The sequence below is a fragment of the Salarias fasciatus genome (genome assembly GCF_902148845.1).
Source record: "Salarias fasciatus chromosome 23 unlocalized genomic scaffold, fSalaFa1.1 super_scaffold_20, whole genome shotgun sequence".
Taxonomy (NCBI): Eukaryota; Metazoa; Chordata; class Actinopteri; order Blenniiformes; family Blenniidae; genus Salarias; species Salarias fasciatus.
In genome coordinates this window covers 3,955,660-3,972,292 of record NW_021941230.1, presented here as the reverse complement: position 1 = coordinate 3,972,292, position 16,633 = coordinate 3,955,660, and positions in this window count along the sequence as shown.

Genomic DNA, 16,633 nt, shown 5'->3' with positions numbered 1-16,633 from the left:
CTTAAGGCCGATACCGATAACCGATAACACACAACACACACATATACCTAAGATCATGAAATCAATACTATGAACAAAACCAAAAACAGTTTTGACTCTTTAAATGAAGAGATATTTATTTTTTCCAATGAAAAACTATTAGCAAGCCTCTCAAACATTTTCTTAAGGCTATCAAACAAACCTCTTGATATCTCACATCAACTTAAGTAATTACTTATTGATATAAACAACGAAGGCCCCTTGAACTGATGCAAATAAATGCATTAGGATTACAAACTGAAAAAGTGCAAATATATATATACATAGAAAATTAATATATTGACACAAGTTACATTCAAACATTTGTATGTAAACAAATTGAAAAAGTGCATTCCTCAATGACAATAAAGAATGACGCACAGTGCAAAATGGACTGGCTCAAGATAAACTTGTCTCTGTAAACAAACTGAAAAAGTGCATTCCTCAATGACAATAAAAAAATAGCAGAAGCTAGATTTGTCTATGTAAACAAACTGAAAAAGTGCACTTCATAGAAACAAAAAATTAAGTTTAAAGGATTTTGGCTTGTGGTTCCATTCAAATGAATACCATGAATTAAAGTAAATGAGGTTGAGTTGTTCTTTTAGCTTATGAAAGCTTTAGACAAGAGGGAAATAGCTACAAGTTTTAATATTTCAAAAGGTGGCACATGTTCTGACCTGATATCACACTGTATTCGCAACACTCAAACTTTTGGTTCCTTTAAGAGGGGAACTACTTATCTACTCTTCCACCTCTGGATGGATCAGGGTAAGATTTTTTTTAATGAAAAGCAGCTTTTCTGCCTTTTCGCATGCAAGTCTGTTTCTTTGCTCGGTCATCACGTGTCCAGCAGCAGAAAACAAACGCTCGCTGTCGACGCTGGTGCAAGGTGCTGACAGATATTTCCGAGCAAGCTGGGCCATGCACTCAAAGCGGGACTGGTTGCTCCTCCAGTATTCCAGTGGGCAACGGCTCACGTGAAGTGTTGGCTCCGACAGATAAGACTGCAGCTGAAAGTTAAAGCACAAGCAGAAAAATACAATCTAATTTATTATGGTGTTCTGACCATTAACATGAGTTATAAGTTTTCTTTAAAAAATGTTAAATAAACCTATACACTTACTTCTGCATCAACTCTGCTGTTTTCCTGATGAATTGCAGCTTCATTGTTTTCTTCCAGTATTGCCTCAAACATTCCCAACGAGTTGTTTCTGTCTCCCCTGCTCCTCTTCTCTGGTGGCTCCTCTGGCTGGGGAGGGGCAGCTGTGGCACCATCATTCTCCAGCAACTTTTCCCGCAGCATACCTGTTGCTTGTTGTTTTGATGCGAGAGTGAAGTAGCGATCCTTATACCGCGGGTCCACTATTGTTGCCAGATAGTAGAGGGGCTCCTCCTCGACGTGACTAAAACGTGTTTGCACTGCTTTTAACAGCGTGTCCTTTGATGTCTTCACGCCGTGGTCTGTTGAAACAGTTTGCTTAAGCAGACGCGTCAAGGCTTGGATGGAGGGGATAACGTCTGCAGCTGTGGCTGTGGCCTTGCTGATGTTCCTGGTCAGCTGTTCACATGGATCAAGGATGGTCAGGATGTTTTCAACCAGGGTCCATTGGTGGGCGCTGAGGGTTGTGGGCAAATGGTATTCAACTGCATATGCTGCAATAGCTTGCTTCTGTGCCACTAGACTCTTGAGCATGTAAAACGTGCTGTTCCATCGCGTAGCTATGTCTTGTTGGAGTCGTGTTTGTGGAACCTGCAGCCGCTCTTGTAACTTCTTCAGGGCAGAGGACGCCACTTGAGAGTGTCTAAAGTGTCCAACAATCTTGCGCCCAATGGCAACACAGTCAGACACAGCTCTTTGACTTAACACAGCCTCGTTCACTGCAAGTTGTAAAGAGTGGGCCATGCAGCCCAGGCTTGCAACACCACCCTCATTCATTGCCTTTTCCATATTACGAGCATTATCTCGTAAGACAACGTGCACCATCTCTTTCTTAATATTCCACCGCTGTAGCATAGCTTCAAAAGCCTGTTGAATCATTATACCCGTGTGTGATCCGGGCAGCTCCTGGGAGTGCAACACCGCTCTGTACATTTTAAAGTCTGTGTTTATCCACTGCGCGGTCAGACTCATCATGCTTACAGGGCTGACATCACAAGTCCATATATCCATGGTGAAGCTGATGTCTTTCACGTTGTTATCAATCAAAGTGTGAATACATTTGGCAATCGCATCATACTTAGCTGGAAGGCACACATCAGAGAAGTAGCGGCGGCTTGGCAATGTAAAGCGTGGCTCCAAGTGATTAATCAGATGGGAAAAGCCTCTGTCCTCAACGAGAGTGAAGGGCTGGTCATCAAGCGCCATCATGTCCATGATTAAATCTTCAATAGCCTTAGCCCGTGGGTCATCTTTGGAAAACCTTTTGGATTTTTCGAAAGCCTCGTCGATGTGTTGAAGTCCCGGTGGCTTCTTTGCGGGTGGCAAGTTGCTAACGTTAGCATCTTTAGCAGCCCGGGCGTCCTCATACGCTTTCAAAACTCCGTCGAAGCGGTGGTTATGTTTCAGGTGGCTGATTAGATTGGAAGTATTAAAGCTAGTGCTCGTTCTTCCTCCTCGTGGAACTCGCTTGGAACATTTGTTACAAGTAACCAGCGAACGGTCTTCTTCGGAAACTTTGAAGAAGTCCCACACAATCGACGCCATGTTCTTTGTTTTCGTTAGCACGCTGCTGCATGCTGCGTTCAAGGTGTAACGTAAATTCCACCGTTCCCTCGTTTGCTAATCGTTCTTTTGACTTTTTAAGTTCATGTTTCTATTTTTTATGTGTAACGCGGAAACATAGTGCGGATATCAATTTAAGTAAGCAAATGCCAAAATTATGACCGAGTTAACAAGTTGTTTTCTGACATGAGGGGGTATTCTTGCTTTTTCCCAGTGAGAAGGAGATTTTCTGATTATGCCGACACCACGTGAATGCAGCATTCGCTGCAGGCGAGTGGGAGCCTGTAGTCAGTGGGAGCGAGGCACTGCCGTGCTGACAAAAATATATGTTATCGGGGCTTTTCGTCGTGATATCGGACTTATCGGAATTACGTCATAATTTCCTGTTATCGGCCCGATAATTATTGGTCCGATAGTTATCGTGCACCCCTAGCACTAAGTAATCAAGGATACTTGTCTCAGCACACTTGACATTGAATTTTGCGGTCTGTCTCCCTCCTAACAGAAAGTCTGGATGAAAAAATCAATTTACCTGAAAACTTTTTCAATACCTGACCATACATGGAATATATCTTCACCACCTAAACTTTCACAATGGATGAAAGTAATTGATCGAAATATACAAGGCAAGCTCAACATCTTTTCTCATAAAACATTTCATTAAATACAATACTACTGGATACATTACATCAGTTCAAAACAGGAAAAAACAGGGAGAGTTCATATTAAAGTGTAGTAACCAATTTTCACCACACGATGGCGACTGCTGCTTGTGAGCAGCATTATCTGCTGTGTAAACCCTTTCACAATGGTAAAGGAGCACAGTGACAGAGGTGGACAATAAATCACACATGAATGATAAGACTGTTCCAACACTGGTATAATGGATAAATTGGTGCTTGCCAAAGTGGAGCAGACATGACTATCAAACTAAGAGCCTCACACCCCTTCAAAATAAAAGTCACATTTTAGCAAAATAATAGTAAGTAAGTAAGTAAGTAAGTAAAGTTTATTTATATAGCACCTTTCACAGACACAAAGTCACAAGGTGCTTCACAGCATACATAAATAAAACAACAATTAAATACACATACATAAATAATATAATAGTCGTTAATGCCCTAGTGAACAGCTCTAATGTTATGGTGACATGAAAACACACAGCTGAACAAGTTAGAACACTTTCAATGCCACCATCAGAGTCATGCCAGTGTAAAGTGTGTCCAATGATCAGCCTCTGAGTCTAACAGCTGGTGATGTGAAGATGTTGATTTACTGTCAGAGTAATATCTGAGTCCAGTCACTGACCAACACTGATCAACTCTGTAGAGAACACTGAAATGACGGTATTCTTCTAAACAGAGTGTAAACGTGTAACAGATCCTGATCCTACTGATCATCATGCTGACGAAAGATCAGCTGATAATGTGAATCATCCAGCCTCAGTAGATTCTGTCAATACAGAGGAAAGTGAGGAGAACTGGAAACCGTCATGATCAATGAGTTATTTCTGAGTGTGCAGTGTTTCCCCGAGGATTGGCCCCTTGGGGGGGGGGGGGGGGGCTTCGCTTCGGTCGTTGTCGCCGTCATACAATAACCCCAAATAAGGAATTTGAGTCATAATATGTTCTTCTTTTAAATGGAATGAAAAATGGAAGTTTATGAGCGCTCACTTCCTCAAACTCCATTCTATCTCCAAGACAGCCTAAATTCAGTCACGCCGAATTTTGCCTCCTACTGACCTTTATTAAGCCTGATTGTGTGTTGAAGGGAAATGTACTTTATTTTGCGTGTTTTCAGCGCCTGAAAAACGCCCAGCTGGCCGAAACGCTGCACCGACAAAACTCGCGATTTAAGTTTCATTTTCTTCATATTTGCGCTCGTTATTTCAGTTTGTGCCTCATACCAGCATTTTCCTTGTGATTTTCCTGATAATTCGGCCGAGTTCAATATGGCAAATAATGAGGAATGGAGAGTGTGTCACCGCTAAAAGCGCATGTGTGTGTGTTTTTTTTTTTTTGACGCTCAGCTGGAGCACAGGACAGGTTCGGCTGGCGGCACGCGCGGCGCTCCCCTGCGCGCTGTGAGCGGCAGTCAGATGGGTGAATATGGGAGACGAGAAACTCCGTCCGCAGCGCTTCCGCGTTCAGTGCGTTGCCCCGTACGGCACTCGCTGCAGCACTCCACTGTGCCGACTACCCCCGTCTTGTAAACAGTCGCACAACCCCCCCCCCCCCCCCCCCCAGTCACCACTCACACAAACATTGATTTGCAGCGGCGCGTCTCATGTGAGGACAGCATGTGGAGCGGCAGGAAAACTAACGTTTGCGTGTAAAAAAGTAACTATTATTTTAATTTAACTTGATCTTCTAGGGGGGGCGGGGGGTGCCGTTGGGGGGGAGGGGCGCCCCCCCTAATATAATGGTAGGGGAAACACTGCTGTGTCACTGATCTGTCTTCATCTCATCACTGCTCAATGTCTCTGAGAAGAATTCTGAGCCAGCCAGAGCAGAACCAGCATCACCTCCATCAGTTACAGTAGTGGTGGAGGCTGCAGAGCAGAGGAGGAGGGTGGGGATGTGGAGCAGCACCACGACTCTGTGACTGGTCCTGGAGTTCAAACAACACAGTAGCTGTATTCACCCCAAGAGGAGGGAGGCCACGCCCCCAGAGGAGGGAGGCCACGCCCCCAGAGGAGGGAGGCCACGCCCCCAGAGGAGGGAGGCCACGCCTTGAGAGTTCCTCTGAGCAACGTATTTGAGAAAGCAGTTTAGTTGTCTCTGAATGTAATTTTGTGGAGACAGGGCTGCTACTGGAAGCTCCCAAGGAAGAAGATCCTCTCCTCCACCATCAGCCAGTGCTGCCAGTGGAGTCTCTACACTCTAAACAGATGAACAAAGCACCGTTCTCCATCAACAGTGTGACGCTGCCTTTGTTTCATCTACCGATAGAGCCGCTGTTCATCGTCAGATAAACCATGAAGCTCCTGGTCATTTCTTACATGATAGAGTTCATTCAGTCCCTTCAGGGAATGATGATACTGAATGATGGTATTAATGTTTTAATTTTGATGACCAAGAAGCTGGAACAGCCAAAGGGACAGCACTCTGACCAGGATGTGGTCATACTGATCCCCTACAGAGGTGACCCAGTATTAGGGATGTTAAAAACAATTATATTTCCGATGCATCGCGATGCAGACATGAACGATTCTGCATCGATGCAGTGACGGACATAATTAGTTACTATCAACGTTGCGTTCGGCAGGCCTCGTATTTATTCCATAGACACAGGCAGATAGCGAGTTACATCACAACAACACCCGCTTTACCACAGTGGACGGTAACCCTGAAGGGACAAATTACTGCAAAAGGCGACAGCTAAATAAAATGTAACATGGAGGAGAGCGGCAGAAATCGAGAGCAGCCGATAAAAAACACTCCTGGTGTGTTGAAAGCAGACATCTGGACTCAATACGGATTTTATGAACTCGTTGGAAAGCAAGAACTTGACAAGACACACGCTGTGGTTACGATATCAAACACCATGGAAACACCACCAATCTGAGAAACCACGTTAGCTGTTTCCACCCAGAGAAGCTAACGCCTGCTGTTGCTACTGGAACAGATCCAGACCAAACAAAGACAGTTGACACACATAATAAAGCCAGTGTAAAGTGTGTGTGCACTGAGCAGCCTCTGAGTCAAACAGCTGATAGTGTAGAGATAATGTCAGAGAGTCTGAGTCCATCACTGATCAATACTGATTCATCCTGTAGTGAGTGTTGAAATGACAGATTGTTTTTCTAAACAGATACTGTGTAAACATGGAACTGATCTGATCCTAACAGTCATCAGCTGATCAATAATCACCTAACAATCTGAAATATCCATAAAACATCCAGCCTCAGTGTGTTCAGTAAAGATGAGGAAAACTGGAAACTGTCATGATCACTGAGTTCTTTCTGAGTTCGTCCACTGATCTTTCTTCTTTTTATCATTGCAGAATGTCACTGAGAAGAATCCTCCACCACCCTGCCCCCAGCCGCCAGCCACCTCCAGTGAAGATACTGGTGGTAGCTGCAGAGGAGCGAACGAGAGTGATCTCTTGGAACACCAGCGAGAGCTCCGGATCACTCCTGCAGTGGAATAAACAAATGTAGTAGCTGCCATAACCGATGGCAGACACTACACCACAGTGAAGGTTTTCAAGCAGTTTGCTCACAGAATTAAAGTGGGGGAGACCCTCTTCATGGCGGGGTATGCGCTGAGGGGAGGGTCTCACTATTCTTCATTAATATAACCGAGGGAACCCGGTTCTTCACCACCTCTCCCCTGGCACCAGAGAGTGTGGTCCTGGAGGCTGCTAAAGCCCTCCTCCCCCCCCTCCAGGAAGACCACTCTCTGAGTCCAGCACCACACCGGGTTCCTGACGGTGGAGGGAGAGGTGGAGGAGCTACGTATTCCCTCAGCTAGCAGCTTCAACCTGACACCAGAAACACTATTCTGACTCTCCTCCTCTTGTTCCTCAGATCCTGGAGCCACCATGACGAAGAGAGGAGGGAGAGGAGCCCCCCCTCTCCACAGGATCAGCCTGAAGGAGGTTAGTTCCACTCAGTCAGTCAGGGAGACAGAGACAGAGACACCCTGACACTGACACTGAGGGACACTGATGTCTTCTATGTCCATGTCTCATATTTGTTCCATCCACAGGATGGACTGAGTGTCCAGGTGGTCCTGTGGAGGGAGGCTGTCCTCCCCCCTCTGCAGCTGGGGGCCATCATCACCATCAGTCACATCAAGATGGTGGACAGCAGCTACAGCCTCCATCTGCATTCGTCAAGCCATACCAGCTTCCAGGTTCTTCTGTCTTCAGTCTTTCTGACTGTGTCTGCTTCTCCTTTCTGAGTGGAGACTGATTTCTGCTCTTTGTCTCACAGGAACTGGAAGACGAGACAGTGTCCATCACTGTGGTGGGGGCCGTGCCTCGAGAAGAGGAGGAGGGTGTGGTCGAGCTCCTCACTGACGACAGACAAGTGAAATGGATCAGTGAGGAGCTCTGGAGGCCACACCAGGCCTCCATCATGGCTGGTTCACTGCAAGTTCAAGTGTCCACTCAAGGAAAACGGATCCCCTCAATAAATAATGTATAAAGTTCACTTGGGTGTTGTTTTTTCCCTCTTTTTATCCCAAGCAAAACTTTTACAGTTTGAGCATAATCTCTCTCTCTCTCTCTCTCTCTCTCTCTCTCTCTAGTTTTGCATAAAAAAGCAAGCTCTTTGTGGCCATCTTCCAAAAGATGTTATCTGTTGTAATTTTTCACAAGTGGCAGGTACTAACTTTTGTTTTATGAAAAAGGTGACCTTGGGAGACATGGAAAAGGCAAGGTGTGTGAGGACGACGCCAAAACATTCAACTGACTGACGAACCTGCAAACAAGTAATTTTTAATGTTATAAATTCCATGTCTTTTGAATGTACTTTATCACACTTGATGTTTTTTCAGGACACAAATTAATCACTGCCGTTATGCATTTTACGTCACAGAACAGAACCAGGGACGACCACACCCAAGGCATGATGGAGAAGAGTCAGTGGGATCTGAAGCACATCCGATTCAGGTCCACCCAGCTGACCAGACTGGATGACTTTGTTATCAATACCAAAAAACACACACTGCTCTTCTCAGAGAGTCTGACGACTCCAAAAGAGTTGTGACGGAAAAGATTTGCTCATTTTGTGATCTTATTTACAATTTCATCATTGCAGAATGTCACCGAGAAGAACAATCAACCATCCTGACTCCAGCCGCCAGCCACCACCACTCAAGATCCTGGTGGTGGCTGCAAAGGAGCAGAAGAGAATCATCTCTTGGTTGAGTGTCGACAGCCCCGGGATCACTGCCGGAGTCGTGAAGACTAATATAATTACTGCTGTTACACCACGATCACCATCTTTGATCAATTCGCTCAGAGGATCAAAGTGGGGGAGACCTTCTTCATGACGGGCTGTGCCCTCAGGGGCCATTTCTCCTGAACATCACAGAGGGCACCAGGTTTTTACCACCTCTCCGCTGGCACCAGACAGTGCGGTCTTAGAGGCTGCTAAAGCCCTGCTCCACCCCCCCTCCAGGAAGACTGCTCTGTCTGAGAGCCAACACCAAACCGGGTTCCTGACGGTGGAGGGAGAGGTGGAGGAGCTACGTATTCCCTCAGCTAGCAGCTTCAACCTGACACCAGAAACACTATTCTGACTCTCCTCCTCTGGTTCCTCAGATCCTGGAGCCACCATGACGAAGAGAGGAGGGAGAGGAGCCCCCCCTCTCCACAGGATCAGCCTGAAGGAGGTTAGTTACAGTTTGGTTCCTACTGACTGCTTCACTGTGGAACACTCACTCCCTCACTCAGAGGGACAGACAGAGACAACCTGACCCTGACAATGAGACACTGATGTCTCATCCACAGGATGGAACCACCATGCCGGTGGTCCTGTGGAGGGAGGCCGTCCTCCCCCCTCTGCAGCTGGGGGCCACCATCGTCATCACTCACCTCAAGATGGTGGTGAATGACTTCGGCCCCCAGCTGCATTCCTCCAGCCACACCAGCTTCCAGGTTCTTCTGTCCTCAGTCTTTCTGACTGTCTGCTGTTCCTTTCTGAGTGGAGACTGACTTCTGCTCTTTGTCTCACAGGAAATGGAGGGACGGAGCCTGGCCGTCACGGTGGTGGGGGCCGTCCCCAAAGAGGACGAGGACGACATCGTGGAGCTCCTCAGTGACGATGGGGAGATCAGACAAGTCACTGAGGAGCTCTGGAGGCCCGACCAGGACTCCGTGGTGGCTGGGCCTGTCCAGCTGGTGGTCACCCTCCAAGGGAACACAGTCACTAAAATACATTCATTTAATCAATTTGATTTAGTTGTTTTTTTCTCTTTTTATCTCAAGGAAAACTTTTAGTGGGATCATCTCTCTCTCTGTACACTGCAAACAGGGGAGTTCAAATATAAGATATAACAAATAATATAAGATTTTTCACCTGAAAAAGACTGTCCAGGTAAGAATCCAAATGGGTTAAAATAACATGAATCATCCTGGTTTTTAGACAGAAAAACACTTGAAATCAGACTTTATACTGCCCAATAATAAGTGAAACATACTAAATATAAGCAAATTATTCTTATTTGAATAAAAGCACTTTATTTCTTGCAAAGTCAAGTTTAAAATGAAGAAATCAATCAGTAAATTAAGCCAAACCTACTGAGTATGAGCACAGTTCAATTCCACAGTCTTGATATAAGTTGATTTATGTAGAAATGAGCCCAGCAGCAGAATAACCTCGAATTGAAACCTCCTGTCAGTACTGTAAACATCCCATAATAGTTATTTTACTGCTACACATCCGTTAACTCTGCTTTATTGCTCTTTGCCACTGATTGTTAGAAGATAAACTCAATTTTTCTGGCTTCTTACTTCATAAAAGTAGTTCCAAAAAATGTCCAGCAGGGGTCGCCCTGCGTGGATCTCCATGCTCGATGTATGATGTGGATACGCTGAAAAAAAATGTCATGCGTTATTTATTAATAATGGCATAAGCACATAAACAATTTTTCTGACTGTGTTGTGTAACACGGGTTATTTAAGTCTCTTTAAATGATGTGTGAAACAAAACTCATTTTCATGAAACAGCATCATTTCATCCATTTTCAGTGAAGTAAATAAAAGGCTGACATTCATAGAAGGAATATGAACATGTTTTCTGGATTTTTAACAACCCCCCCCCCCCCCCCCCCCCCCCCCCCCCCCCGCGGGTTTTCAGCTGAAGAAAAAAGAAAATTTAATCTTTTTTAAAGGAATATTAATAAAATATTTATATTAATAACATATTACATAATTTTATTTAAATTAATATTAATATAATAGTCTACATTTCTAGCAAAATGATTAAAACCTTTTTCTACACTACATCAGCTCAAACACGCATGGGCGACTTCTTATTTCATTTCAAATACAGTATATATATCAGAGACAAAGACCAAGAGGTTGTCCACTCTGCCGACCAGATGAGAGCTGCTTTAATATGGCCCATAATCCTCTGCTGCCTGCTGAACCAATACTCTCTGACTCTCTCAGCCTGGTCTTCATGCAGGCTGGTGGCGGGATGGATTAAGCACCGAGCCCAGGAACCCGGTTGACTCTTAGCCAGCTAACAGCCACCTGGACAGTTCTGGAGTGCCCCCGAGCAACAGCTCAAACCACCTGCTGCACAAAAACAACTGACTGAAACAACAAAAGGCTCCATGTGGACATTAGTGGCCCTCATTGCTGGAACCTGCAGGAAGATGGTTCCCAATGGACTAACAGCCCTCAGCCAGTCAGCAGAGCAGGAAACAACCTCCTCAGCAGGACACACACCTACACAAGTCCTCCAGTCTGAGACAGGAACTGTGGGAAACACCGGCCTTTCACTCTGAACCTGCTCACACACAACACGGGGTCAGAGGGGCGGAGTCTATCCTTCACTGCTTCCAACCAGCCACACACACACAGTGCTGAGCTGCTAATGTGTTTGTTCATACACACATATCTAAATTATCTAGAGCAGCTCAACACACACCTGCTGCTTCACACACACGGTCCACCTGGCCTCAGCAGCCGGTCTGAAGCTCCTGATGGTCACACGCCTCCTGGGAGAGTGAAGCACATGGCATCAGGACCACAGCCAGCAGTGTCCTCAAAGAGAAGCTGAAGAACCAGCAGCTCTCTACCATGTGGCGACCCGGTGGAGCAGTGTGCTGCTCTGCTACAAGGCTCTGAGCAGCAGCTGCAGTCTGGGGGCCCTGCTCCAACCCCAAGTCCACACAAATGAGGAGGATGGGAAAGAAAGCGGCGGTGAGGAAATATTTGGGATTTGGAAGGAAAGACGGCTTCACAGACAAAACTCAGCCGTCAGCAAACAGAGCCAGTGGGAGTTAAAATACTCGGGAAACAACAAACTGAAGCAGCAGCAGGGACTCGACCCCCATGCTGGCTCCGACGTCACGCCAGCTTTAACCAGTTTCTCTCCAGAAACACTGAGCAGAGCCTCAGAAAGAGCAGTGAGGAGAACAGACGCCGTTTCAGATTTCATCTGTAAAGATATGAGAGCTCACAGTGTGGTCCAGAATGACGGCTTTCTCCAGCCGCTACATCCTCTGGACCGCCAGATAAAATCCCTCCAGACAGACGGATGTGAAGAAGACATCAGCAGCTGAAGACTTGGTTCAACTCCTGGACCAGTGGAAAGAGCCACGACCATCATGTGAGGAAGAGCAGCCACAGTGTCTATGACTGCTCCTCTCACAGCTCAGTGATTGGAGCGCTGCATGATCTCAGAGGAAGACTCCGGTTCAGTCAGAGAGATGAAGCAGACCATGTCCCAGGAGCTCCAGCAGCCATATGTCCTGCAGAGAGCCTCTGCCTCAGACACCAGCTTCAAGAAGCTGCTGTTCCTCAGTGATGAGGAGAGAGATCAACTTTCCAGAGTGTCCAACACGAGGCTGAGAGCTGTGGGACCAGACACTAAGATCACATTCTGCTTCAGGATCTGTGGTAGAAACACTGTTGTTCATGAAGAACAGATCAGCTGCTGCTTTATTAGTAAAATACTGACATTTGTTTTAATGACCTGCAGAAGTGCCCAGAGCCACAGCTTGAGAACCAGCTCTTCACTCTTCTACTGATCAGCCTGACCTGGTGACGGCGTCTCAGGTTCAAACCCTGGACCAGGTGTGTGTTTCCCTTCTGTGGGAAGTGTGTGATTCAGTGTTAGAGAGCAGTGAATGAGTTCATGAACAATCAGCTGATCAGTGTGAGGACTGAGTCTCCCTCCTGGCTAAACCTGGTCCCAGTGGACCCTCTGAGCCTGGATTCAGCACCAGGAGACACTGTGCCTTCAGAGCAGAGTTTTGTCTCCTCAACATGTTGATCAGCTGCTTTTTGGAAGAAAAACCTTTCAGAGAAGAAAACTACAAGACAGCTGTAGAGTAAAAGCCAAAGAGCTGCTGATCATCACCTGCAAAGGATCTGCTGAAGGATTTACCTTTGTTCAACTTGTTCTCAGCTGAAATGTCTCACTTTGTTTTGACTGAGAACTAAATCAAAAGTTCCTCCAGAAGAAGAGGCTCCTGGATCTAGTAGCTCTGATGCAGGATGAGTGAACTGCATCTGGAAGAACAGGGTGAGGAGGGATCTCCGTTCACTTCTCTCAACACTCTTCTGTTTGACACACTAAAACATGAGTGAAGCTTTCCACTAAAATCCTGCTTTCATTGATGGAAAGAGGACTTGAAGCTCTTTGAGTTTGGTTTTCCAGGATGGGAATTGTTCTGTATGACTGAAAGCTCATCAAAGCTTTGACTTCACAGCAGCTGAGCAGCCAGACTTCATTTCCACCAGGACTCAGGCCCTGAACAAAGCTGCTGCTTTCCTCTAGAAGCACAAGAAGCTCAGCCGGGGCTGGATTCACTCTCAACTCTACAAAACCCACAGAGCTCTGATATGGACAGAGGACCCAGACCTGATCCTCCAGACACAATGAGAGCTGCTGATCAGAAGAAGACAGGAACCAGGTAGAGACTCCCTGCTTCCTCCTGGACGCTCTTTCTATTGAGGAGGCTGATCTGAACAGTTGGTGAGAGCATCAAGTTCCTACCAGCACCCTGGATCCCAGCAGGACGGAGGAGACCAAGGGGCTGGAGGACATGAAGACCAGGATGGAGGCAGTGGAGATCCAGGGCCTGAGGAGAGGAGGATGATGATGAAGAGCAGGACTGACTGGAGGAACAGTCTCAACAAGATTCACTCCCTGCTCCACATCTACTGATTCACTCTCACATTTCTCTCAGCACCAACATATGAAGCTCATATCAAACCATTTCACATTTTAACAGCATTTCTTCACATTTCTCTTCATCCTGACTGAATCTAGTCTGTAGATCCTGATAAAGCAGTTTACTGAGGCCAGCAGCAGCATCAACACACTAAATATACAACACTGCTTCACTTTAAACTCCCTGCAGCCTGATTTAAGGCTGGAAACAGCTTCACCAGGTCACTGCTTTCATTCTCAAGGTCAACACGTGCTAATTAGCTGTTAGCATGCAGCTAGCTCACCGGAAATCCTCCAGAAACGTGGCTTTGAAGGAGCTGCAGCTCCGTGGCTGTGGTTCAGCTTCTCCAGCAGCTTCCAGCAATATTTCCACCTTATCAGGACTTATTTTCTCCTCCAATCCAAGAGCTTCACTTTCTTCCTCTGGCAGCAGGACGCTGCTCGCGGGGGTTTCGGATTAACTGGTCTCCGTGTTAACTGGTGCCCCACTTCCTGTAGCGTCTCTGCTGCTGCTAAAAGCAGATGTTAAAAACCGACAGGAATCAATCCGGAGCTTCCTGGAAAACTCACTTTAACCGCACTGAACACAGAGTTTAAAGAGTTGGACCTTTACTGAGTCTGGATCCTTGTTGGACCAGCACGTGTCAGACCAGGACTGGCATCAACTGCAGCTGCAGCTTCTTCTTCTCCTGACTTCCGGCAGGCTGGACGCTGGATCAGCGGAATGCTGCCCCCACCTGGTCACTGTTCATACTGAGAGGTTGGGGGAAGAAGAAACTTTACAACTGCCTGATCTAATGGCGAGTTCAGCCCAGACAGAAATATCCTCTTTAAAGAAAATGAATGAAGCCGAGGCCTGAAAGCTCTTTAAAGTCCCGCTCCAGTCCTCTTTTGGAGCTGTTTTAAAGTGTCCTCAGGAGTCTTTACATTGTGATGAGGAAGTTTTTAGCCAACATCACTAAACCTGTGTCATTTTCCAGGCCTCTGTATCTGCAGAGCTCCAGAGATCATTAACAATTTGCTGCTGGGTGAAGACCGGCTGTGGGTGGACTGTCCCCCAGTGTCCAGACTGAAGGCTGTGGGTGGACTGTCCCCCAGTGTCCAGACTGAAGGCTGTGGGGGGACTGTCCCCCAGTGTCCAGACTGAAGGCTGTGGGTGGACTGTCCCCCAGTGTCCAGACTGAAGGCTGTGGGTGGACTGTCCCCTAGTGTCCAGACTGAAGGTGTTATGCTGTGTCTTCCCCACTAACACAAACTAGCGCACAGTGTCACGGCTCTGTCTGGAGGATCAGGACTTGGCCCACTGACAATTTAAAATTCTAATAATATCAACATTGAGACTCCTCTTCCACCCAGTGTGGTCCACTGAGAATCACAAACATTTGTGACATCTTTAAGAATCCTGATGGAGCTGCACAGAGATGATTAGATGATGAAGAAACTGATGCTGCTCCTCAAAGCCACTTCCTCAAACAATGTTTCCAGGAGTTGCTCTATTTTACATGATATTAAAACTCGAAATTGGCACTCAGAGAGGCAGACCTCCGCCACAGCTCAAATCAGTCACCAACAACGATAAGAACACCAGATATAATCAAACAACATTGTGATCGAGGGTGTGATCAGAGCAGAGCGCTGCGGCGTGCGGTGCCTCTCTCTCTCGCCCTCTTGCCCTCTCTCCCTGTGTGTGTGTGTGTGTGTGTGTTTGTGTGTGTGTGTGTGTGTATCTGAAAAGGAAAACAGAAAAGCTACATAATTGATGTTATTTTACTTTATTTTGATTTGAAAATTGATCGGATTGTCTCGTATTTTCCGTTCCCGACTTCTGTCTGGTGCGATCTGCTCTGTCCAGCTTTACAACTCTACGGCGCACGCGGCACACGGAGAAAATAGAGAGGAGCAGAGCGGCCGTGCTCCACGGTGTGAGCTGATAGGTGCGTGGCGCTGCCCCGTGCCTCCTGTATGAACCATCAAATAGGTTAACAGGGGCGCCGATCTGAAACTCGATGTACGGCGCTTCCGCTTCGGCGCGCTGCACGTCCTGTGTGAACCAGGCGTTTGTCGCCCCCTGTCGGCGGGCCTGCCCAGCCATGTGAAAAACTCCTTATTTGTCAATGATAAAGAATCCTTGAAAAAAATTCCTGGATCCAGACAGTGATCAGGATCATCACCAAAAATTAATGGATACTAAGTTTGCCCAAGACCCACCTTTCCACCAAGTTTCATTGCAATCCCTCCATTACTTTTTCAGGAATCTTGCTGAAAAAACCAACCAACCAACAAACCAACCAACAAACCAACAAACCGACATGATTACATAACCTCCTGATGGAGGTAATAAAGTATTCTGGATCATCTGCTGCCACTGCTCCACATGTCAGCAACGCCCTCTTGTGGCCATCTTCATTTTGTCGCCCCCTGTCGCCCCCTGCCCCCTCCAGCTAACTCCGGGCTCCAGCTAACATCGGGCTCCAGCTAACTCCGGGCGCCAGCTAACACCGGGCTCCAGCTAACTCCGGGCTCCAGCTAACATCGGGCTCCAACTAACATCTGGCTCCAGCCAGCAGCAGACCACCGGGCTCCAGCTAACAGCTACCATCAAGCTTATGCCAGCGGTGAGCTACAGTTACACTGCACAAGAACATGCCACCAAAAAAGAATGCAGCATCTGCTGAGGACATTGAAGAGATCAAAACATCACTGGAAATGCTGACAGAAGAAGTAACTGTAATCAGGCAACAGCAAAAACAAATATTGAAGTTAGCAGAGGATGTAAAAACTCTGCAGCTGCTCAATAATGAGAAGGACAAAAAAATTAAAATGTTAGAGAACAGGGTTGAGGATTTGGAACAATACAGCAGAATTAATGATGTCATTGTCACAGGGCTTAACATCAAACCAAGATCTTACGCCAGGGCTGTTACTGGTTCCAGTGGAGATGTTCAGAGTGACCAAGATGAAGAATCTGTAGAGCAGCAGGTGATAACCTTTCTACATGCAAAAGGACTAAATGTGGACAAAAACCATAT